Consider the following 24,926-nt stretch of genomic DNA (forward strand, 5'->3'; position numbering starts at 1 on the left):
CGACATAAGGTCCTGGATCTCCCATGGTAACTTACAGCAGCTGACATTTTCCAATAGAATAGTAAACAGCACTTGGTCTTTGTCGATTTGTATAATGGATAGTTTGAACTCTACCCTCGACAGACATGAAGAACAATACAGTCATAATCAGGTTCAAGAGACACTTTGCCACGCAAGGCATCCGACAGTGGATCATGATGGACAGCGCTCACCAGTTTGTCTCAAGGAGTTCAGGATCTTTGCACACACGTGGGAGTTTTAACACATCAGGAGCAGTCCCCTATACCCACAGTCCAACAGTCTGGCAGAACCTGCGGCATACTCAATCAAGTGCCAACTTGAGAAATGTGCCCGTGTTTACATAGCTTACTTTGCTGCATTCCTCAGCCTGTGAAATATGCCAAGACAGGGTCTATCCTTGTCAGCACAGAGTCTGTTCTCCAGTTGAACCAGGACCACAATCTCCAAGGCCCGCTTGCAGCCAAATATTGAAACCAATATGAGTTGCACCCTCGTGGAGTGCAGGCTAAGGGAAAAAATTATACCATGGTAAAAATGCTCCCAGACACTGCCCTTTAACACCTGATAAAAGGTCAGAATACAGACCACATTTCGCTATAACAAATTGGCAGTGGTAAATAACCATGTCCTGCAGCCAAAGCAAATAGCATAGAGATTAGCACTGTGGCTTCACAGCAGCAAAGTCCGAGGTTCGATTTCCTGCTGGGTCACTGTCTGTGCGGAGTCTGCACGTTATCCCCGTGTCTGCGTGGGTTTCCTCCGGGTGCTCCGGTTTCCTCCCACGGTCCAAAGACGTGCAGGTAAGGTGGATTGGCCACGCTAAATTGCCCTTTGTGTCTAAAAAGTTTAGGAGGCGTTATTGGATTAGGGAGATAGGGTGGATGCGAGGGCTTAAGTGGGTCGGTGCAGACTCGATGGGCCAAATGGCCTCCTTCAGCACTGTATGTTCTATGTTCAAACAGCTAAATGGTAGCCCCGGACAGTGCCGAATACATACAAAACCAGAGTCACCTTCTGCAGGTATTAGAACCAGAATCATCAGCCATCACTGTACCCCAGCCATCCAGTCTACAATCCCACTCCCCATGCCAGTGAAAATGGAGGCTCTGCCAGAGGCTGATGCAGCGAGTCTTGCAGCCACTAGGTATCCCAAAGCATGCCTGCTGTAATTCGCACTGGAGCATAGGCAGGCACACAGCATGTGAAAGCTGTTCAGAGTATTGAATAAATTGTTAATGTTCTAAGTTCTTGGTTATCAGTGATTGGAACCAAACGCTTCTACAAAAGTCATATCAGCACACTGCTAATTGTTGAGGTGACACAAGATAATACAAAATGATCAGGGCTATCGGTGCAAGAATGTGAACCACCACACCCACACTAAAACATCTCAAGAGCATGAACAGGCTACAGAGGAGCCAACTACTTACTGTACATACTGCCAGACTGGAATAAAAAGCACACAGCCACTGTCAAATGCACGTTAGAAGGAAAAACAGCACTCAAAGCTGCAGTTGCTTTGAAAACAAACTTAGAAAGTTCTCTAAATATGTTCAGTGAGTAGTTTTTAATATACATTATTTACTTGTTTTGATAAAAGTTCTATATTGACTATTTGGTTGACCAAGGAAACAATTTAGCTGGAAACGATTGGAAACTACTTTTGAGTGTATTGTTTGTTCTATACACGGGAATTTCCTCATCGGTATTTGAAAAGCAATAATTTTTTTGGTTAGTTTAATGTGGGTTGGGAGTTTGTGATCGTTAGTTTTCCTCTTGATAGATTTTCCGAATTAGTATGGTTAATTTAATAGGTAGCACTATTTCAGCAAGGCAGATGCAAAAAATGTGTGTTTGTGTGTGGTTAATTTAATAGGTAGCGCTAATTCAGCAAGGCAGATGCAAAGGCTGTGTGTTTGTGTGAGACTTAAGTGTGACTGATGCACCATAATTTGCATTTGAAAGAGATGGAAGAGATGCAAGATCTTTAATTACATCTGTATTCAAGGCTTTAAAAAATATATTTTCCTTGTTACTGCTTGTTGGGAGGAAGACCGAGTTGATAGTGTGTCAGAGAGTGAACTAAACTTCAGTTATCATATCTTTACTCCAGTTGTGTGAGGGTACTTGACTCACACTGAAGTATTACTGGGGACAAGGAGATTGTAGCCGTAACTCTTACAAAATGACTAACAACACAAATCCCTCAAAGCATGATGGGACAAATAGCCATCCTTACAAGCCTTTGAAATTTCATATTTAAAGAATCTTACAAAGAATGCAAAGCAGAGTTCAAAACAGGAAGTAGCTTAGCAGCACACCTTAACCACAGATATCATCAAAGCCTGTGTTGAATGAGACAGAACGGGATACCTAGACCACAAATATCATTAAACAGTAAAGCATACGCTGAGTGTCAGAACAAATAACTGCTTGACGAATCGATGCAACGACAAAAATGGGGTAATTCGGCCTTTTGTGGTCTTGGATCAATAAAAATCAAAGTACGTGACCCTCGCCATGAACAATGAAGGATGCATTAATATTCAGCCCTCAGAGCATTCCGTAGTGTAACACTGGGAAGAACCTCACAGATGCAACTCCTGAGTTGGAAACTCAGTGACCGATGACCCTGCAGAAGAGAACTTGGCTAGTTCCTACACAGGTAATATTTATCTAAAATGTCCAAGATGTGAGTCTTGGGTCAATTGTAATCATTAGTGAAGCATAAGAATTGCATGAGTAGTGTATTTGCTTGAAGTATATAATAAAATTGTGTTGAATCATAACTTATAGTGCAGAGCATTGGGTTGAGGCATAAACTGTTTGACCTCTTACAAGAGTACTGAGTTCAAGAGGTCAACAGGATACTCAGCAAGATCAAAGTAAATTCACACGCTGTTCATTTTTTTAAAACTAGAAGCATCATTCCTAACTAATACAATTAACATTAATTCAATAGTTCTGCAACCAGCAATTCGTAGTAAATAGTTTCTCTTTACATAAAAGTGTCAAAGTCACTTATGATAATACACAATAATCTATGTTATTAGACTATTGATACGATCACTTTAGGAAATATTCAGTGTCTGTCAACATTTTTAAAAAATACTTTATTTACTAACAAATGATATCAATATATACTGGCTGTGCAGCTTCTGGAAGCAGCTGAAATATTTTCTTCATAAAACTGTGGTAATCATCTCACCATGGTTAATCCATTGGTATGAAAATAATACATTAAAAACTCAAAGCTTACTGACAGCTGGGTTCTGAAACAACGCTCGCTCGGTGGATAAAACTGCAAATACGAGTCCTCAAATTCATGTATATAAAAAAACACTAACAGATGATGTACTTTTTTAAGGAAATTATTTTCAGGATTCAAATGATAGTTGTATTTAAATAAATTAGACTTCTGTTATCACAGTTATTGGTAATCCAAACTTTCAATCGATTCATGCTCTGATCATTCCCAGCTATTATCCTCTGTTTTGTAATTTAATATAAAAATATTCTGAAAATATTCTGAAATTTCTTCCCCCTTGGCAGTAAATATTTGGCATGGGTGGCAAGCAAACATGTGAGGTGACATTTGGTAAACCTACAAACTTTTAAATTATTTTTTCTGCATAACTGCTTATCAAATAAAATGGGACTATCAACTTATGGTGTGTAGTTTGCTGGTTTACAAATTGCACAATTTACAAATATTGTGGTCATTAACAGTATATTTGAACATTAACAGTAAATTTAAGATTTGTTTTAATGTAATCAATTCAAAAGCGGTAAATTATACAACTAATTTAAATTGAGAAAAACAATTTTCCTGAAATCCACATAACATAGGCATAGAGCAAAGTGTAGCATTCATTCAACCAAGTTGTTCTGTTTACCCAATTATGCTTTCCTAGCAATTGCCATGCGAATGAAAAAAATTTCAGACAAATGTTACATGTGCTAACAACACATTTAATTCAACTGGGAAACCCGAGCATATGACAAACTGAAGTAAACAATAAACATGGAGGATTCAGCATAATTTCATGATCACTTCACTGACAATCTTATCCATTACCTTCATTCTCCTACAGAAACAGCGGGCGCGATTCTCCGAAATGGAGACAGAGCGTTTGCGCCGTCGTGAACGCCATCGCGTTTCACGATGGCGTGAAATGGGCGCGGGCACTACCGATTCTGGCCCCATAGGGGGCCAGCAAGGCACTGGAGCGCCATTCACGCCGCTCCAGCCTCCCTTCCTGGCACCAAATGGGCGCCGTGCCAACCCACGCATGCGCAGTTGGGCCGCACCAAACCGCGAATGCGCGGGGGACTTTCTCAGCGCTCCGGCCCTGACACAACATGGCATGGGGGTTCAGGGTCCGGCCGCGTAATAAAATAGGGCCGGGGCTGGAGAGGCCGGCCCGCCGATCGGTGGGCCCCGATCATGGGCCAGACCCTATCGGAGGCCCCCCCCCGGTGAAGGAGCATTTTTCCCCGCCCCACATGCTGCCCCCCGACCCTACACGTAGAGTTCCCGCCGGCTGCGAGTGTGAACGGCGCCGGCGGGACTCTGCCGTTTCCGCACAGCCGCTCGGCCCATCAAGGCCGCTGAATCGGCGACCCGGCCGCGACCGGTGCCGCCCCAAACGCGCCGGCGCAAATGGTGCCAAATATCCGCTCCTCGGAGAATCGCCTGCCGGCGTCGGACCGGCGCCGCGTGAAAAAATGGCCGAACGCCGATTCTCCCATACGGCGCGGCATGGGAGAATCACGCCCAGCATCTTTTATGAAATACAACACTGTCGTGATATCCACACAGAATTGTTGATGGCATATTTAGCTAGTATTATGGCAGAGAGAGAAATATCTTATATAAAGGAACCACAGTCAGTGTCCAGTTTTACCATCAGGGCATATGTAACGTTTAGGTGCTTTCCCATTGGTTCTGAAAAAGCATAGGGCGGAATTCTCCCATTTTCAGACTAGGTGCTGTGGCGGGTGCAGGAACATGGAGCGATTCCCATGTGAAAACACGCCAAATCTTCCAATCCAAACCTGATTAATTATCCACCTCGATGTTTCATGCCATACTCAGTGGTGGGGCAGATCTGCATAACATGTACTCCACCTTCGTGTCCATGTATTTCATGCCGGGCTCTTTTCTCGCCAGCATCACGGAGGATTTGGCGTGGGGGTCAGACCTTGCAAATGAGGTTCATGCCAGCCTTTGGCAGGTTTTCCGACATGCCATGGCAGGCACCAGCAAAAGATCCCACTGAAAATTTATGATGGCATGAAATCGCTTTCTGGGCCTCCCACCATAATTCACCCGCTGTGCCCAACATCAAACACGCCGATGGGGACCTGGGAGAACTCCAGCCCGTGTAGGCCAAATCTAACTGAGCTGCTTCTGTTGGCTCAAGACAAATGATTGCAGAAAACAGTGAAGTCACCTGGCTATCATTCCAGGAATGGTATATGTGGCAATAGATGAACTAAAGAAGCAGGAGTACAATTCCCCAGGCCCATCAAACAAACCTTATTTGCGATCTCCCCTCCATGTTTATGTTCAACACTAGCCCTGCAATTTCTCCATTTCCAAACGCCTTCCCCATTCCACCCAACTGTCCACGCCATCTGTGGCCTTCTAACATAGTTTTTTCAACCTGGCTAGCCTTCAAACCTTTCAAGTAGGAAACAGAGTTTTAAAAAAATTAACAAAACCCTGCTGTTAAATTTGTCAGGACCTCCGCCATCTTGTTACTTCTGGATTTCTCAGTTGGAGATAGGCATCCCTGCTTCCTCCAAACAAACATCATTGCCCTTGTTAGAAAGCCAAATATGAAAAATTGCACCAAAATGAATAATTTTTAACTGTGGCAGATTTAAAATTTGGGAGAGCTGACTCACAGACTAGTCAAGCACCAGCCTGACATAGTCATACTCACGGAATTGTACTTTACAAATAATGTCCCGGCAGGACAGACCCAAGCAGAGATGGCAGCAGTGCTATACAGTCGGGAGGGAGTTTCCCTGGTTTTCCTCAACATCGACTCTGTACCCATGAAGTCTCATGGCACCAGTTCAAACATGGTCAAAGAAACCTCCTGCTGATTACCACATATCATCCTCCCCTCAGCTTATGAATTGGTACTTCTCCATGTTGAATCCCACTTGGAGGGTGTACTGAGAGTGACAAGGGTGCAAAATGTACTCTGGGTGGGGGACATTAATGTCCATCACCATTAGTGGTTCGGTAGTACCACCATCATTCAAATTGGATAGGTTGTAAAGGTCCTCGCTGCTAGACCATGATTGGGGCAGGTGGTGAGGGAAAAACATGCTTGACCTCATCCTCACTAACCTGCCCATCACAGCTGCATCTGTCCATGACAGTATCAGTAGGAGCAATCGGTACACAGTCCATGTGGAGACGAAGTCCAACCTTCACCTTGAGGATACCCTCCATTGTGTTGTGTGGCCCTACCAGCAATTCAAGCCAAGACATCTATGAGGCACTGTGGGCCATCAGAAGCAGCAGATTTGGATTCAACCACAATCTGCAACCTCATGGCCTGGAATATCCCCCACTCTACTATCACCACAAGGTGGGGGGGTCAACCAACGATTCAATGAAGAGTGCAGGAGGGCATGCCAGGAACAGCAGCAGGCATACTGAAACATGAGGTGTCAACACAGGACTACTTGCATTCCGAACATAAGCAGCAAGTGAGAGACAGAGTTAAGCAGTCCCACAACCAACTTATCAGTTCTAAGCTCTGCAGTCCTGCACCATCCAGCTGTGAAAGGTGGTGGATAATTAAACAGTTCACTGGAGGAGGAGGCTCCATAAATACCCTTATCTTTAATGAAGGAGAAGCCCAACATTACATGGAAAAGATAAGGCTGAAGCATTCACAACAAGCTTCAGCCAGAAATGAGTGGCCGCCATCTCTCATACTTCAGCTAATTCGATTCACTTCATGTGATATCAAGAATTTGTTGAAGGCACTGGATACTGTAAAGGCCCGACAAGATTCCTGAAGAATTGTACTCCAGAACTTGCCGTGTCCCTAACCAAGCTGTTCCAGTACAGCTATAACACTAGCATGTACTAACATGTGGTAAATTACCCAGGTATAACCATTACAGACAAACACAACCCAGCCAATTGCTGCCCAATCAGTCAACTATCGATCATCAGCAATGTTATAGAAGGGGTCATCAACAGCATTATCAAGCAGCCCTTAATCAGTATTAACTTGCACATGGACACTCAGTTTGGGTTCTGCCGGGGTCACTCAGCTCCTGATCTGATTACAGCCTTGGTTCAAACATGGACAAAAGTGCTGAATGCCGGAGGTGCGGTGAGAGTGGTTGCTCTTGACATCAAGGCAGCATTTGGCCAAGTATGTTATCAAGGAGCCCTAGAAAAGCTGGAGTCAATGAGAATCGGGGGAAAACACTCCGCTGGTTGGGGGTCATACATATCACAAAGGAAGATGGTTGTGGTGGTTGGAGGTCAACCATCTCTACTGCAGTAAGAAGTTTTACAACACCAGGTTAAAGTCCAACAGGTTTGTTTTGATGTCACTAGCTTTCGGAGCGCTGCTCCTTCCTCAGGATTCACCTGAGGAAGGAGCAGCGCTCCAAAAGCTAGTGACATCGAAACAAACCTGTTGGACTTTAACCTGGTGTTGTAAGACGTCTCACTGTGCTCACCCCAGTCCAACGCCGGCATCTCCACATCATCTCTACTGCAGGACATCATTGCAGGAGTTCCTCAGGATAGTGTCCTACCCAACCACCTTCAGCTGCTTCATCAATGATCTTCCTTACATAATAAGGTCAGAAGTGGGATGTTTGCAGAAGACTGCACAATGTTTAGCACCATTTTCAACTCCTCAGATACTGAAGCAATTCATTTACAAATGCAGCAAGTTCTGGACAATATCCAGGCTTGGGCTGACAAGTGGAAAGTAACATTCATACCACACAAGTTCCAGGCAATGACCGTCTCCAACAAGAGAGGATCTACCCATTGTCCCATAGCATTCAATGGCATTACCATCGCTGAATCCCCCACAATCAATATCCTGGGGTTACCATTGACCAGAAACTGAATGGGACTAACCATATGAATACTGTGGCTACCAGAACAGGCCAAAGGCTCAGAATCCTGTTGCGAGTAACTCACCTCCTGACCACCATCAATAAAGCACAAGTCAGGGGAGTAATGGAGTATTCTCCACTTGTCTGGATGTGTGCAGTTGCAACAACACTCAAGAAGCTCGATGCTTAGGGTGGCATGGTGGCAACAGTGTCAGCACTGCTGCCTCACGGTCCAAGGACCCGGGTCACTGTCCATATGGAGTTTGCACATTCTCCCCTTGTCGGCGTGGGTCCCACCCTCACAACCCAAAGATGCGCAGGGTAGGTGGATTGGTCACAGTAAATTGACCCTTAATTGGAAAAAATAATTGGGTACTCTAAATTTATTTTTTTAAAAGAAGCCCGATGCCATCCAGGACAAAGCAGCCCACATTCTTGCGATCCCTTCCACAAACATTCAATCCCTCCGTGACTGACAATTAGTGCCACTGCCGACGAAGAGTGGCAGTCATGTGTACTGTCTACAAGGCACACTTCAAAACTCACAAAGGTTCCTTAGGCAGTTCGTTCCAAACCCACGACCATAAACATCTAGAAGGACAAGAACAGCAGAAACCTGGGAACACAACCACATGGATGTTTCACTCCTAGTTACTCACCATCCTGACTTGGAAATATATCATAATTCCTTCACTGTTGCTCGGTCAAAATCTTGGACTTCCCTACCTAACAGGCTTACCTACTCTCTAGGGACAACAGGAGTTCAAGAAGGCAGCTTACCACCACCTCCTCAGGGCAACTAGGGATGGTTAATAAATGCTTGGCCTAGCCATTGACACCCATGTCCCATAAATGAATGAAAAAAACACATTTTAACTAGTAACTTGCACTTTATAGAGTCATGCTGTTGTCATGGTTATAATTCTCTGCCTTGTTGATATTATTATTATTCTAGCCTAAGGGCAGCATGGTGGCGCAGTGGTTAGCAATGCTGCCTCACGGCACTGAGGTCCCAGGTTCGATCCCGACTCTGGGTCACTGTCTGTGTGGAGTTTGCACATTCTCCCCATGTTTACGTGAGTTTCACCCACACAACCCAAAGATGTGCTGGGTAGGTATATTGGCCACGCTAAATTGGCCCTTAATTGGAAAAAATGAATTAGGTACTCTAAATTTTTTTTTTTTTTTACATTATTGTTCTAGCCTTGTTCAAAGTATAAGCAAGGGGCAGCATGATGGCGCAGTGGTTAACACTGCTGTCTCAAGGCGCCAAGGTCCCAGGTTCAATCCCGGCTCTGGAGTGTGGAGTTTGCACATTCTCCCCATGTTTGTGTGAGTCTCGCTCCCACAACCCAAAAGATGTGTAGGGTAGGTGGATTGGCCATGCTAAATTGCCCCTTAATTGGAAAAAAATAATTGGCACTCTAAATTTATTTTAAAAAGTATAAGCAAGTACTTGAGATTGGAGTTTCCACTTTGAGAGTAAAGTCTTTTCACGGTGAATTTCTGATGGTCTTCACGAAAATGAAACAATGTTAGATATTTCAGTTAAGTTTGAGACAGAGGATAAATTATTCAAAGTGAAATGAATGAGAAAAAAGTACAAGTGAAATGAAATCAGGTAACCTCTCTGAATGTGAAAGTGGCTAACATTCAATGAACAAAGGGTGTTTTATTCAGGCTTTAATTCAGTTTATTTATCTGAAAAACAGAGTTCGCCAATGACTAATCCTGTGTGTAATGTATATTCACCTCAGAAGCAGCAGGCATAGCAGACGTGTTTCCAATGATTGTCAAATAGGCTTCATCTGATGGGTATCAGCAGACTGCAAACATGGACACAGAGTAACTCTTCAAAGTTATCAAATCCTCTACCTCTGCTTTTGGCAAAATAACCATGCTTTTCCTGTGTCACCTTGAAATACATTTTGTATTATTTCTGCCCTCCGAGTGGAATTGCTATTCATTGTCCATAATAGTTTATGATTAAAAATAAGAATGGGTGTGCATCTGAGAGCCCTAGACGATTTTCACTTCAAATGAAACCATTAGTGGAGATGGCAAATAAGATCAGGAATTCACCTGATCTTTTCTCAATGTGGTAATTCAAATCTCAATTGTTTGATTATATTTAGCGCTAAACTGCAAAGCAATAATATCAGTAAATCAGAGAATCCAATGCTAGAATTGTACTGCTGGGTAACAGGTTTGGTGGACAATGTCACCTTCCAGATAAATACATGGATGGATTTGAGGTTGAGGATTTGTGTTACAAATACTGCAGATGTAACTTTAGTAAAACTACAAGCCTTCCAGAAAATCATACTCATTTTGCCAATAGAGATGCTAATTTTTAAAAACACTGACTCATTGAAAGTTTACCCTGTTAATGAATTTCAAATTTGGCGATGCCATCTCAGCACTGGATTTTGTTTTCCCACCAACAGAAACAGTGGGGGGAATTTTCCATTCTGGAAGTAAAGTGATGTGGTAGGAAGGAAAGTCGGCATGATTCCCATTGTACTTTGGAGCAAATTAATAATAATAATTATAATCTTTATTGTCACAAGAAGGCTTACAGTAACACTGCAATGAAGTTAAAGTGAAAAGCCCCTAGTCACCACACTCCGGGGCCTGTTTGGGTACACAGAGGGAGAATTAGGAATATCCAATTGATCTGACAAGCACGTCTTTATAGACTTGTGGGAGGAAAGCGGAGCACCTGGAGGAAGAAACCCACGCAGACATAGGGAGAATGTGCCGATTCCGCACAGACAGTGACCTAAGCCGGGAATCGGACAGGGATCGGTGCTGTGAAGCAACAGTGCCCCCCATAATTACGCATCAAGAAGCTCGTCAAAGTTCAGGGTGGGGGGGGGGGGGGGGGCAGGGATTCATCCACCCTGCCATTACCTCATGGGATAGAAGGTTCTGCCGCCATAATTAAATGGTACGCGCACATATATTCATTCATTGCAGGCTAGGTCAGGTGTCGTGTAAACATTTACTTCAGGTGCCTAAACGTACAAGAATCTTAGCTCCATGGTTCAATGAGGACTCCCTGGGGATTCTCCTCCAGACCGTCCAGAAAAGATGGGAGATCATCTTTCAGGGGGATGGGACAGAAGGTCTTCCCACAGTAACCTGGGAGGAGGTCACCAAGGATGCCAGCACCCATAGCCAACAGAAAAGGAGCACCTTCCAATGCAGGAAAAGGATAAATGATTTGATGCACTTTTTTCAGGTGACTCCTAACACACTTTCAAAGAGCATCAGGCAGCCCAAGGGTTAGAGTCCACAGGGATGTTGAAGACTACTTGGATTGGATTTTGTTTTTGGATTAGCAGAAAACATTAGCACTTCATGTCTTCTGGCCACTTAAAGCTCAGCGTCTTATGTAAGATCCTACACAAACATTGTCTTAATCCCTTACTGAGGTCAACACACACATCAGGCATGAATTCTTCTGAAATGCTCTTTCATCCATTGTGCTCACAGTCAATCCATTGGTCGTTCTGCAGGACAATATCTCCCACAACCAATGGGAGAGAGCAAGGCCCGGAGGAGTTACTCCGAGCTAAGGCCACTCTCCTTCCACGGAGAGCTGACAGCAGAGCTTGCTTGCAAGGATAAAGATCATTCCTGCGCAGAAGGTTAAATAGGCCTCCCCGAAAATGCCAGTGAGGGTCCATCCAGTTTATATCAACAAGTGGACAATGACTGAGTGACTTATCATCTTGGCATCTGCCAAGTTAATCACTCATTACCTCTTCTCTCTATTCCAGCTACCGGCAAGTAAAGGCAGAGGAAAACTATGAGTAAGCACTTCAGCCCTAATCCCTAGACCACCTCAGGTGAGGAAACAGAGGAATTATCTGAGGAAGACCCACCGCTGAGTTCACCATCACCTTCCACTAGTGCAGATACATGCATTTTGGTGGGTCTTAGTTCTAGAGGAGGCTTGAGGTCACAATATGATGATCCTCACACTGGCATATTCCCACAACAGGTGGAGGCAGTGACAACCGAGATCTCTGACACTCAAAGGACTGCTGGAGACCAGACCTCTGCTGAATCTATGTCTGATGATGAGCCTCTGCTATTGACCTTTAGAGAAATGTTGGAGGTGCAGGGACAGGCAGCGGAACACCTGGAAGAGTTGTCAGAATAGTCATCAAACTGGAATGTAGGATGGAGGGGACAACCCACATTCTGTCTGATGTTGTGGCACTGGCATGGGAGTACATTGAAGTCTCCATTGCAAGGATGGTGGCCACCTTCGAGATCAAGTTGCAGCAGTTTCTGCTTGATTTTCACACCATCGCTCTAGCCGTGGGTGGATTCCAACAATGATTGGCAAGATGGGAGCGGGGTACCTCAATCTCCCTTGAGATATACCTTCTCCTCAAAGAGTTGGGGGCCATTGGGCACTCTCAGGAGGTGGTCTGCCAGCCCGACACCCCAGGAGCATCAACTCACAGCACTCCAAGGGTGCACTCCAAATCCCCATTGCTTCTGACCCCATCAACTCCTGCAGGACAGGACTAGGAAAGTGCACTCGCTCCCAAAGCAGGAGGTCTTAGCTCGCAGGGGCCTTCCAGGCTTTTGGCCACCAGAGGATACCTGCCAAAGTTGTCCCAGGTAACGTTTAGCAATCAGTAGGCTGCCTTCATGTCTGCTGTGGATGTCAGATCAGTCCCAAGATGTAGTGGTAGAGTTAGAAATATTTAGAAGTTTTGAATACACAATGGTGGTAGGGGTATTCGTTCATTGTACAGAATCTACACAATTGTAAATATTGTTTGCATTTATCCCTCTCAAAGTCTCAGGTATTGAATAACTAATTGATGTAATGCAAGGTACCGTGTTCATTCAAGGGTACATTGAATCTCTTGGTAACCTTATCCACAGACATATGGTTAACTTACATATGTATACTGGTGACCACAATGGAACTAAGTCTCCATTACCTTTCTCTGCTGCTTCTATTTTGTTACACAGTTTGTCCAACATCCAGTCAGATTATCTGCAATTGCCTCCAGTGAAATATTGGAAAGATCAAAGACATAATCTTCAACTCTTGTCCAAGACATTGGCCAGTATTTTACTTGAAATGGCAGGAGGGGAAGGCCAGATCAGAAGCTGGTGGCTCTGGCCCTCCTGCTCCGATTTCTGTTCTTGGAGCAATCTTGTGCAGAAAAGCTAATCAATGGCTGCCAGGTGAGGTGGATGACAATTTACAGAAGGGAGGCAGAGAGTGAGGTGGCTGTGACATCGTCCGCTGATAGATTGGTTGCATTTATAAAGGGCCACCAGCCTGAGATTAACAGTGCAGCAGCCTTAGAAGACTTCCAACTGACAGTTGAAGCCTTCCATTGGGAGAAGGTGAAGAGGTCAGAGAGCAGAAATAGTGATGACCTGAGGAAAGACACGCTTGTCAACGCTGCAGAAGATGGATCTCTAGCCCCACAGTTCAGTGACGACTCTCTACACATTCTCCTTCAAGCTACTTGGGCAAGGTGGGAAGTTCTCTTCCCCATGCGCAGAAGGAGACATCCCCTCCTCAGCAGGTGAGCCTGGATCGGGATAATCGAGGTCAGCAGCTTTGGGGTTGTTCGCCAACTTGGTTGCAGCACCACAAGTGCATCAATTACTTTCTCCGCTCTGGATTTGCTTCGGTGTCAGCAACTATTTGTGAGCATGCAGCCATTGGGGAGGGAAAGCCCACCATGCCAGTGTCAGTGTGGCGGGGCTGCAGCATCTTCTGTGAAAGGAATTCTGCAGTTGTCAATAAGTGCAGGCCTGGCACTGCTGGCCCTCTCAAGTTCACTCCAGAATGGCCCAATGTCAATGGCCACAAAGGCAGCAACTAGGGTACAAGCCGCATATGTCTAGTGCCTGGTCTTGTTGGGAAATTATTACTGTACTATCCTCCTGAAGGAGAAGAGGGCCCACAATGCCAAAGAAAGGACCAGATTAGTGGTCGGGCCCCGCTATTCTGAGGCCCATGAAAGAGGAGGTTCAAGAGTTGTCAGGGCAGCACAGTGTCAACTCTATTGTGGATAGGGCGGCTGAAGAGCAAAAAGATGAATAGCCTCATGTTTGGGTATGAGGATGCCTCAGGCAGGCAAAAGGAATGGTGATCTTGTCTCCTTAACTGTACAGACGTTGATCTGCACACAGGTCAATTCTGGGGCTCGTTCATATCTATATAGCCAAAAAACATTGAGGAAACAGGAAAATAACCAATGTGCAGGCCTCTGCCATTGCCGATTTACAACCAACATAAACACTATGCACTGGGAAACTCTTTAATTTATATTTAATCTCATTTTAAATTTCCTTGAGTTTCTGAATTAAGACTTGCAGATTTCAGCATGCTCTTGTAATACTAAATTCACAAAAGAATTTGTGAGAGTAGATGAATACTGTACTGGTGTAAGCTGCTTCCTTGAGGACCTGAACAGTGGACAAAATTAATGCAAATGTCTAAATGCAACAAAAAGAGGTGCAGCAAATTAACCTTGCTTGGTAATTATGCAGAGCTATATGCCTGTGGTGTAAATGTTTTGCTGTACTCAGCACGCGCGGTGCTGCAGCTAATCAATAGAATAGTATACTAACAGCAGCCAAATGTTTCCCTTGCCTATCGGCCTGGGGATTTTAAGGGCAGCTTGTTGCTTTGAATTGCACATACATAATTGCAGCGTTACAAATCGCACACAGCGGAGGGAAATGAGAAATTGTGGAAGTAGAAAGATATAGTTTGACAGGAAATAACATATGCAAATGAGAAAACCTGAATTCATGCACTTTCTTCCATGTAAATTAAAAACCGCTAGTTGTCCCACACTAATTGACTACTCACAAGTCAAAAGCTATTTATTCCTGTAGTACACAAATCACAAAAAGCTGGCAATTTTGCAGTGGTTGGACCCTAAAAAAAAAGAAACTACACAGTCTGCATTACTCAGACCCAAAACACAAGTCAAATTATTCTGACGGAGAGCCAACGTTGCATTGAATATTCAAGATGTGGCGGCTGATGTTTCAGCACTTGTGAATAATGAAACTCAATTCTTTTCTTTATATTTAATGTACCCAATTCATTTTTTTAAATCCAATTAAGGGGCAATTTAGTGTGGCCAATCCACCTACCCTGCACATCTTTGGGTTGTGGGGACGAAACCCATGTAAACACGGGGAATGAAACTCAATTCTGAGAAGTTGGAATTTGCAATATTCATAAAATAGAGAAAAATGACAGCAGATAGGTTATAAAAAGCAAACATGCAAGCCAAAATTTGTTAATAATGGTTATATCATCTGTAACCATTTTTCAATCTGCTGTTTCCTTGTAGCCATAACTAGGTTGGAGCCCCTGCTAAATTGGGAGATCCAGGAATCTCATACAAATAATTGCGCATACACACACACAGTTTTAAAACATTACTTGTTCATGGGATGTGGGTGCTCCTGGCAAGGACAGCACTCATTGCCCTTTACCAACTGCCCTGGAAGGTTTGATGGTATGTTACTTTCATGAACCACTCCAGTCCAGATGGCAAAAGTACTTCCAGAGTGCTGCTGGATAGGGAGTTCCAGGATTTTAACTTAGCGATGATGAAGGAAAGGTGATATATTTCCAAATCAAGATGGTGTGAGACAGGGCATGGGAATTGGAGGCCAAGTTCCTATGTGCCTAACTGCCATTGCCCTTCTAGGTATTTGAGGTTATCAGTTTGGAAGTGCTGTTTAAAATGTCTTGAAAAGTTGCAGCAGTACATTTTGTAGATAGTACGCACTGCAGCAATTTGATGCCAATGGTGGTTGGAATGATTGTTTTAAACTGATGGACGGGGTGCCAATCTAGTGGGTTGCTTTTTCTGTGATGATATTCAGTTTCTTGAGTGATAATGGATCTGTATGCTTCCTGGCCAGAAGGGAGTATTCCATCACATTACTGACTTGCATCTCGTCAGTAATGGACAGGCCTTGGGGAATCCAGAGGTGAGTCACTCACTACAAAATATCCAACTTCTGATCTACTCGTGAAATCACTGCATTTATGTGTGGGTTCAGTGTAATTTCTGGTCAGTGTTGATTCCTGGATATTCATGGTAAGGGATTCAATAATAGCAGTGCCATTCAATGATGGTTAATCTCTCTCTTGTTGGAGATAGTCATTTCCTGGCACTTCTGTTGCCCATGACTTGCTGCATGCAGATGTGGACTGCTTCATTATCTGAAGAATTGCGAATGGACTGAACACTGCATTTATCAGTGAACAGTTCAACTTTTGTCCTTATGATGGAGGGAAGGTCATCGATAAAGCAGCTGAAGATGGTTGTACGTAGGATACAGTCCTAAGAATCTCCTATAGTGATGTTCTGAGGCTTAGATAATTAACGCCCAAGAACCAAGCTAAATGGAAAGATTTACGTGCTGACATATGTGGTATTACAGGTATTACAGTACCTGATAGACTAAAGCACCATTGGTGGAAACTGTACGCTTTCTATTGGCTAGAGTGTATAATAGCTCCACCCTGATAGGCAGAGTATAAGAACCCGTACCGTCCCAGCAGCCCGCATTCTGGACCTGAGCTGCTGGGGAAACATCTAGCCTATTAAAGCCTTCAGTTGGACTACAACCTCGCTTTAGTGGTCATTGATCGTGCATCAATTTAATAAGCTAGAATTTTAAGAAGAAAGGATGGAGCTCCGAAACAAGCCGGAGTGTCTGCAACTTAGCCCCCACGCGGCAAACTCAGCGGCAATCTTTAAGTACTGGCTGGCATGCTTTAAAGGGTATCTCGAGATGGTCGAAAACGCACCCACGGGAGAGCAGAAACTGCACGTCCTGCACTCAAGGGTGAGCCCGGAGATTTACACCCTCATCGAGGAAGCGGAAGACTTTGATGCAGCAATCGAGCTGCTAAAAGGACACTATATTCGCCCTGTAAACCAGGTCTACGCCTGGCACCTGCTTGCAACAAGGCGACAAACCCTTGGGGAATCGCTGGAGGAATTCTATCGCGCACACCTGGTGCTCGGAAGAAGCTGCGGGTGCTCGGAAGAAGCTGCGACTGCCCGCAAGTTTCGGCAAGCGAACACACGGAACTCTTAGTCCGGGACATTTTCGTGGCAGGTATGCTTTCGTCACAAATTCGCCAGCGCCTGTTAGAGAAGAAGACCCTGGGTCTCAGGGAGGCACGGGCCCTTGTAGGCTCCCTGGACGTGGCCTCCAGGAACGCCGGCGCCTACATTCCCGACCGCGCGGCAGCCCCCTGGGCAGCGTGGAACCCCGCCGCGGCCGACCCTGAGACTTCCCCCGTTCCCCCACAGGCCTGTGCTGCAAGGCAGCCTGGCAACCCCAAGGGGCCCCGCTGCTACTTTTGCGGGCAGGCCAAGCACCCCCGCCACGCTGCCCGGCCCGCGCATCCACCTGCAAGGGATGTGGCAAAAAGGGCCATTTGGTGGGGGTATGTCAGGCCCGAGCGGTGGCCGCGGTCTCCAGCGGCGAATGCGGACCACAACCACAAACTTCTCCACGGGCCCCGTGCGGCAAGCGATTGCCGCCTCCTCCATATCCCAGGGCCACGTGCGGACACGGGGCGCCGCCATCTTGTTCCGCGGACACCACATTGGAGGGATGGGTGCCGCCATTTTGTGCACCCCCGGCCATGTGCGACCAATGGGAGACGCCATCTTGGATGAACCCCCAGGACCCCAGCTCGGCCGACCACACACTGCCCGAACAGAACTCTCAACTACTGCGATTGGCCTCTGTGACCCTGGATCAGTCTCAACCTTGAACACTCTCAACCGCTACTAACATCCCAGTTTATTCAATCTCTCCTCATAGCTAATACCCTCCATACCACACAACATCCTGGTAAACCTTTTCTGTACTTTCTCCAAAGCCTCCATATCCTTCTGATAGTGTGGTGACCAGAATTGGACACAGTATTCCAAATGTGGTCTAACAAATGTTCTATATAACTGTAACATAATTTTCGAGCTTTTATACTCCATACCCCGTCCTATGAAGGCAAGCATGCCATATGCTTTCTTTCCCACCATTTCCACCTGTGCTGCCATTTTAAGGATCTGTGGACCTGCACGCCCAGATCTCTCTGTGTCTTTATGCTTCTGATGGTTCTGCCATTTATCTTATGGCTTCCTCCTTAATTGGATCTACCAAAATGCATCACCTCGCATCTGTCTGGGTTAAATTCCATCTGCCATTTCTCTGCCCAATTTTGTAGCCTATCTGTATCCTGTTGTATTCTTTGACAATCTTCATCACTATCTGCAACTCCTGCAATCTTAGTATTATCCGCAAACTTGCTAATCAGACCCGCTAACTTTCTTCCAAGTTATTTATGTATATTACAAAGAGCTGAGGTCCCAGTACAGATCCTCATGGAACACTACTAGTTACAGACCTCCATTCGGAAAAACACCCTTCCACTGCTACCCTCTGTCTTCTATGGCCAAGCCAATTCTGAATCCATCCAGCTAGTTCACCCCTGACCCCATTTGATTTAATCTTTTGCACCAGCCTGCCATGAAGGACTTTATCAAATGCTTTCCTAAAGCCCATGTTGACAATATCCACAGCTCTTCCTCGCCAATCATTTTTGTCACCTCCTCAAAAAATTAAATTAAATTAATGAGACATGACCTCCCTCGTACAAAACCATGCTGTCTGTCGCTAATAAGACCATTCTCTTCCAAATGTGCATCGATCATATATCTGAAAATCTTTTCCAACAATTTCACTATCACTGACATCAAGCTCACTGGCCTAGAACTACCCGATCATCCTTACAACACCTCTTAAATAACGGTACAGCATTGGCAACCCTCCAATCCTCTGGAATCTCACCTGTAGCCAATGAGGACACAAAGATTTCTGTTAGAGGCCCAGTGATTTCATCTCTTGTCACCCTCAGTAATCTGGATAGATGCCATCTGGCCCTCGGGATTTGTCTACTTTATTGCTTTTTAACACACTTCCTCCCTCGTTATAACAATCTGTCCTAAAATGTTTACACATCCCTCTGAGACACCACCAATCAACATGTCCCTCTCCTTTGTGACTACCAATGCAAAAATGCAACATAGGACCTCATCTACTTCCTCTGCTTCTACACATAATTTCCCTCCTTTGTCCTTGAGTGAACCAACTCCTTCTCTCGCTACCCTCTTGTTCCTAATATACGTATAAAATGCCTTGGGATTCTCCTTAATCCTGCCTGCCAAGGAGATTTCATGACTCCTTTTTGCCCTCCTAACTCCCTGCTTGAGCTCTTTGCTACTTTCCTGTATTCCTCAAGTGCCTCATCTGTTTTTAGTTGCCTGTACCTCACGTATGCATCATTTTTCTTTTTGACAGGATTCTCAATTTCCCTGGTCATCCATGGTCATCAATGGTTCCCGAATCCTGCCTTTCCTGTCCTTCCTTTTTATCGGCACATGCCTGTTCTGCACTCCCATCAACCGCTCCTTAAAATATTCCCACATGCCAAATATGGATTTACCCTCAAACAGCCTCTCCCAAACAACAGCCTCCAAATCCTGCCTAATCTGGTTGTAGTTAGCCTTCCCCCCAATTTAGCCCCTTAACCCTTGGACAACACTCATCCTTTTCTATGAGTATCCGAAAGCTTACGGAATTGTTGTCACTGTTCGTCACATGTTCTCCCACTGCAACTTTAGTTACCTGGCCGGGCTCATTCCCTCTCCAATGACCCCTCTCTAGTCGTATATTGTTGCAAAAAACCTCCTTGGACACACTTAACATATTCCTCGCCATCCAGACCCCTAGCCTCAAGGGATTTCCAGTCAATATGAGGAAAATTAAAGTCTCCCACTACAACAACCCTATTATTTCTACATCTATCCAGAATCTGCTTACATATCTTATGTGGACCTATTGTCCCAATATTGCTACTTTTTGTGTTTACATCTGCTTACATATCTTATATGGACCTATTGTTCCAATATGGTTACTTTTTGTGTTTTGTATCATTCTACCCTGAATCCTTTTGTCCCTTCATTTACAGTGCTATTATCCGGGCAATATGTGATCTCCTTGTTCTTATTGCCAAAATGCAATATCTCACACTTTCAAATTTGAAATTTATTTTGCAATTACCAACCTATGCTGCAAGCTTATTGATGTTTTCTTGTATTTTATAAAATTCTTCCTCATGTGAGGTATTCAATTTAATTTAATAATCTTTATTGTCACAAGTAGGCTTACATTAACACTGCAATGAAGTTACTGTCAAAAGCCCCTAGTCGCCACATTACGGCGCATGTTCGGATACACAGACATAATTCAGAATGTTCAAATTGCCTAACAGCACATTTTTCGGGACTAGTGGGAGGAAACTGGAGCATCCGCAGGAAACCCACGAAGATACAAGAAGAACGTGCAGACTCCATACAGGCAGTGACTCAAGCCGGGAATCGAACCTGGGACCCTGGAGCTGTGAAGCAACAGTGCTATCCTGTGCTACCGGGCTCCCCCATGCTTGGTATTCAATTGTACTGATTGTGCTAGCATTTAAAAGGATTATATTCAATTATAATCCGCATTTAATTATGTTAACGTTCCATTTTATAACTACTGTGAATCTCTTTTCTTCTGAAAATTAAAACGGTACTTCTATAACATGGCCCTCACCTACCCTTTTTACTTCATGAAAGAATTCGCAAAACTTGGTTAGGCAAGACCTTCCCTTTTGAAATCCATGCTGACTCTCTTGTATCTTTGGATTCAAGTTGTTTTTATATTACACCTTTTGAGTAAAAGTTTAATTGGGCGGGATTCTCCAATCCCGCGGCATTGATTCCACGCCGTTGTAAACGCCATCACCCCCTCCAGGGGGCCAGCACGGCCCAAAACGGCGCCAATCAGACAGGCATCGCGCCACCCCAAAGGTGCGGAATGCTCCGCATCTTTGGGGGCCGAGCCCCAACATTGAGGGGCTAGGCCGACGCCGGAGGAATTTCCGCCCCGCCAGCTGGCGGAAACGGCCTTTGTTGCCCCGCCAGCTGGCGCGGAAATGACATCCCCGGGCGGCGCATGCGCGGGAGCATCAGCAGCCGCTGACAATTTCCCACGCATGCGCAGTGGAGGGAGTCTCTTACGCCTCTGCCATGGTGGAGACCGTGGCGGAGGCGGAAGGGAAAGAGTGCCCCCATGGCACAGGCCCGCCCGCGGATCGGTGGGCCCCGATCGCGGGCCAGGCCACCGTGGGGGCACCCCCCGGGGCCAGAGCACCCCGCGCCCCCTCCCAGGACCCCGGAGCCCGCCCACGCCGCCTTGTACCGCCGTTCAAAAGGTGGTTTAAACCACGCCGGCGGGACAGGCAATTTATCGGCGGGTCTTCGGCCCATCCGGGCCGGAGAATCGAGCGGGGGTCCCGCCAACCGGCGCAGCCCGATTCCCGCCCCCGCCGAATATCCGGTACCGGAGACTTCGGCGACCGGCGGGGCAGGATTCACGGCAGCCCCCGGCGATTCTCTAACCCGGCGGGGGGTCGGAGAATGACACCCCTGATTTGTGCTCATTGCTTACTGAGCACAACACTTTGCAAGGGTGTCATTCAATGTTATATGATTGATACATTGTCTTACATTGATCAGTCAGCAGAATTTGTAAGTCAACTGTTAAAATATTAAGCCCCTTAACAACCAACAATGGTGTGTAATTGCCATTCTTAACATCAACAGTATGATATTGACCTTTTGTATGTGATCGTCCCAGCAAGAAGTCCTGTGGCAATAATGGAGATTAGAGAATAGATATATCATCAAATTAACCACAGAAATTGTTGTAGGCTCAGATGGACCTGGAAATGTTGTACTGAGATGCAAGTTCACAAGTCTGAACATTACCATAGCCCAATGCACATTTCATAGAATCATAGAATTTACTGTGCAGAAGGAGGTCATTTGGCCCACCTGTCTGCACCGGCCTTGGAAAGAGCACCCTGCTTAAGCCCACATCTCCACCCCATCCCCGTAACCCAGCAACCCAACCTAACCTTTGGACACTGAGGGGTAATTTAGCATGGCCAATCCACCTAACCTGCACATCTTTGGACTGTGGGAGGAATCCGGAGCACCCGGAGGAAACCCACGCAGACAAGGGGATAAAGTGCAAATTCCACATCGACAGTCACCCGAGGCCGGAATTGAACCCGGGTCCCTGGAGCTGTGGGGCAGCAGTGCTAACCACCGTGCCACCGTGCCGCCCACAAATCAATTTAAATTAACTGTGATTCAAAAAGTGGTAGCCTAATTTTGCATTTGAACTCTTATTTAAACCATTTAGAAAAGAGTTACAAGTCAGAGTGCTCAGCAAAACCTTCTTATTAATATTCTGTGTAGACCTTTTTGGACTGATACGGAATATGGAAGTGCACCTTCAGAGCACTTCTGCTCCAGATATAAACAGGTAAACTACATCAGCAGTAACCAACTCCACCATGCACCTATGCCATAGCCAATGGAGATTTACAGTCAATCATCAGACACCCCATTGTTTTGAATGATTTTAGCCTGCATAGAACTCTGTATAAAAGACAGACAGAAAGCGCACATTAGTAAGCATTGCACAGGTCAAGGAGACACAGCATGAGTCAGTGAGACACAGACAGAGTGAGAATTTGGTGCAGTGAGGTAATTGGGAAAGGTAAGTGGTTAATCTAATGTTGCTGTTTTTCAGTTAAACGTGCAGTGTAGATTAGTGTCTGATTGGCTGAAGCTGCCCCCACCCTAATTGCTGAGAGGCAGTTATCTGGCAGTCACCTGAGGCCTGTTAAGGGGCACAAAGGTACACATTGTATTCTTCTCTTTGAAGTTTTAGTGTGAGTCATCCTAAAGTCTGTATAAAAGACAGGCAGAAAGCGCACATTAGTAAGCATTGCGCTGGTCAAAGAGACACAGCCTGAGTGAGTGAGACACAGACAGAGTGAGAATTTGGTAATTTGGTGCAGTGAGGTAATTCGGTGAAGAGTGGGAGAAGGTGCTTTTTCCTGACTGTTTTGTTCTCTCACTTTCTTCGGGCCTAATTTTGGGAGCCGTTCGGAGGAGGAGGAGCAGTCTCTGTGAGTATAAAATCCTAACGGTAACTTCCTGTTTTCCAGTTTTTTCCCCAAAAGTGACGTCAGAGGGAAGCAGTGATCTGATTGGTTGATAGCAAATCTGCCCCAAATTTTTAAAAAAACACAGCTAAACTCGTAAACTTAAATTAAACTAATTAATTAATTAGTGATGGCTGGTCAGGTGATGTGCTTGAGCTGCTTGATGTGGGAGCTGGCAGATCCCATTGCGAGCTGCAGCGACCACATCTGCAGTAAGTGTTGGCTGCTCGAAGAGCTCCGGCTCAGAGTTGATGAGCTGGAGTCCGAGCTTCAAACACTGAGGCACGTCCGGCAGGGGGAGACTTACCTGGACACTGTGTTTCAGGAGGCAGTCACACCTGTCAGAGTAAGTAGTTTAAATCCTGCCAGTGGCCAGGGACAGCAGGGTGTGACTGCAAGTCAGGCAGGTAAAGGGAACCAGCAGTCAGAAACTCAGGAGCCTCAGCCCTTGACCCTGTCCAACAGGTATGAGGCACTTGCTCCCTGTGTGGATGGCGAACAGGGCTGCAGGAAGGATGAGTCAGCTGACCAAGGCACCATGGTTCAGCAGGCCATTCAAGGGGAGGGAGTAAATAGGCAAGTTGTAGTTGTAGGGGATTCTATTATCAGGGGGATAGATAGTATCCTTTGTGAGCAGGATGAAGAATCCCGCATGGTATGTTGCCTGCCTGGTGCTAGGGGGCGGGGCATCTCTGACCGGCTTGAAAGGATACTGGAGAGGGAGGGGGAGGATCCACTTGTTGTGGTCCATGTCAGTACCAACAACATAGGCAAGTCTAGGAAAGAGGACCTGTTGAGAGATTATAAAGAGCCTAGGATTCAAATTAAAAAACAGGTCCTCAATGGTCATAATCTACGGATTACTGCCCGAGCCACGTGCAAATTGGCATAGGGAGGCAAGAATAAGGGAAGTTAACACGTGGCTGAAAGAGTGGTGTGGGAAAGAGGGGTTCCTTTTCATGGGACACTGGCATCAGTTTTGGGACAGGGGGGACCTATACCGCTGGGATGGTCTCCACCTGAACCGAGCTGGGACCAGTGTTCTGGTGAAAAGAGTAAATAGGGTGGTCAATAGGACTTTAAACTAAAGATTGGGGGGGAAGGGAAAGTCAGGGAACCAAGAGGTGAAGTAATCAGTGGGAAGGGTAGCTGCTTAGGAATACAAAAAAGCACGAAAAGACAAAACTCAGGAGAGGTTACGATAGTCCCAATCCCACAAAATAAGACACAGTGTATGGAAAGGCTCAGTAAACCAAGGTCCACCACACTAAGAAAACAAAAAGGGACGGTCAATAGAGAATTAAAGGTGCTATATTTAAATGCGCGCAGTGTACGGAACAAGGTAGATGAGCTTGTGGCCTAGATTGTGACTGGCAGGTATGATGTGGTAGGCATCACAGAGACATGGTTGCAGGGGGTTCAGGACTGGCATTTAAACATCCAGGGATTCACAACCTATCGAAAAGACAGAGAGGTGGGCAGAGTGGGCGGGGTTGCCTTGTTAATTAGGAATGAAATTAAATCAATAGCACTAAACGACATAGGGTCAGATGATGTGGGGTCTGTGTGGGTAGAGTTGAGGAACCACAAAGGCAAAAAAACCATAATGGGAGTTATGTACAGG

The sequence above is a fragment of the Scyliorhinus torazame genome, chromosome 8 (assembly GCF_047496885.1).
Source record: "Scyliorhinus torazame isolate Kashiwa2021f chromosome 8, sScyTor2.1, whole genome shotgun sequence".
NCBI classification, from domain to species: Eukaryota; Metazoa; Chordata; class Chondrichthyes; order Carcharhiniformes; family Scyliorhinidae; genus Scyliorhinus; species Scyliorhinus torazame.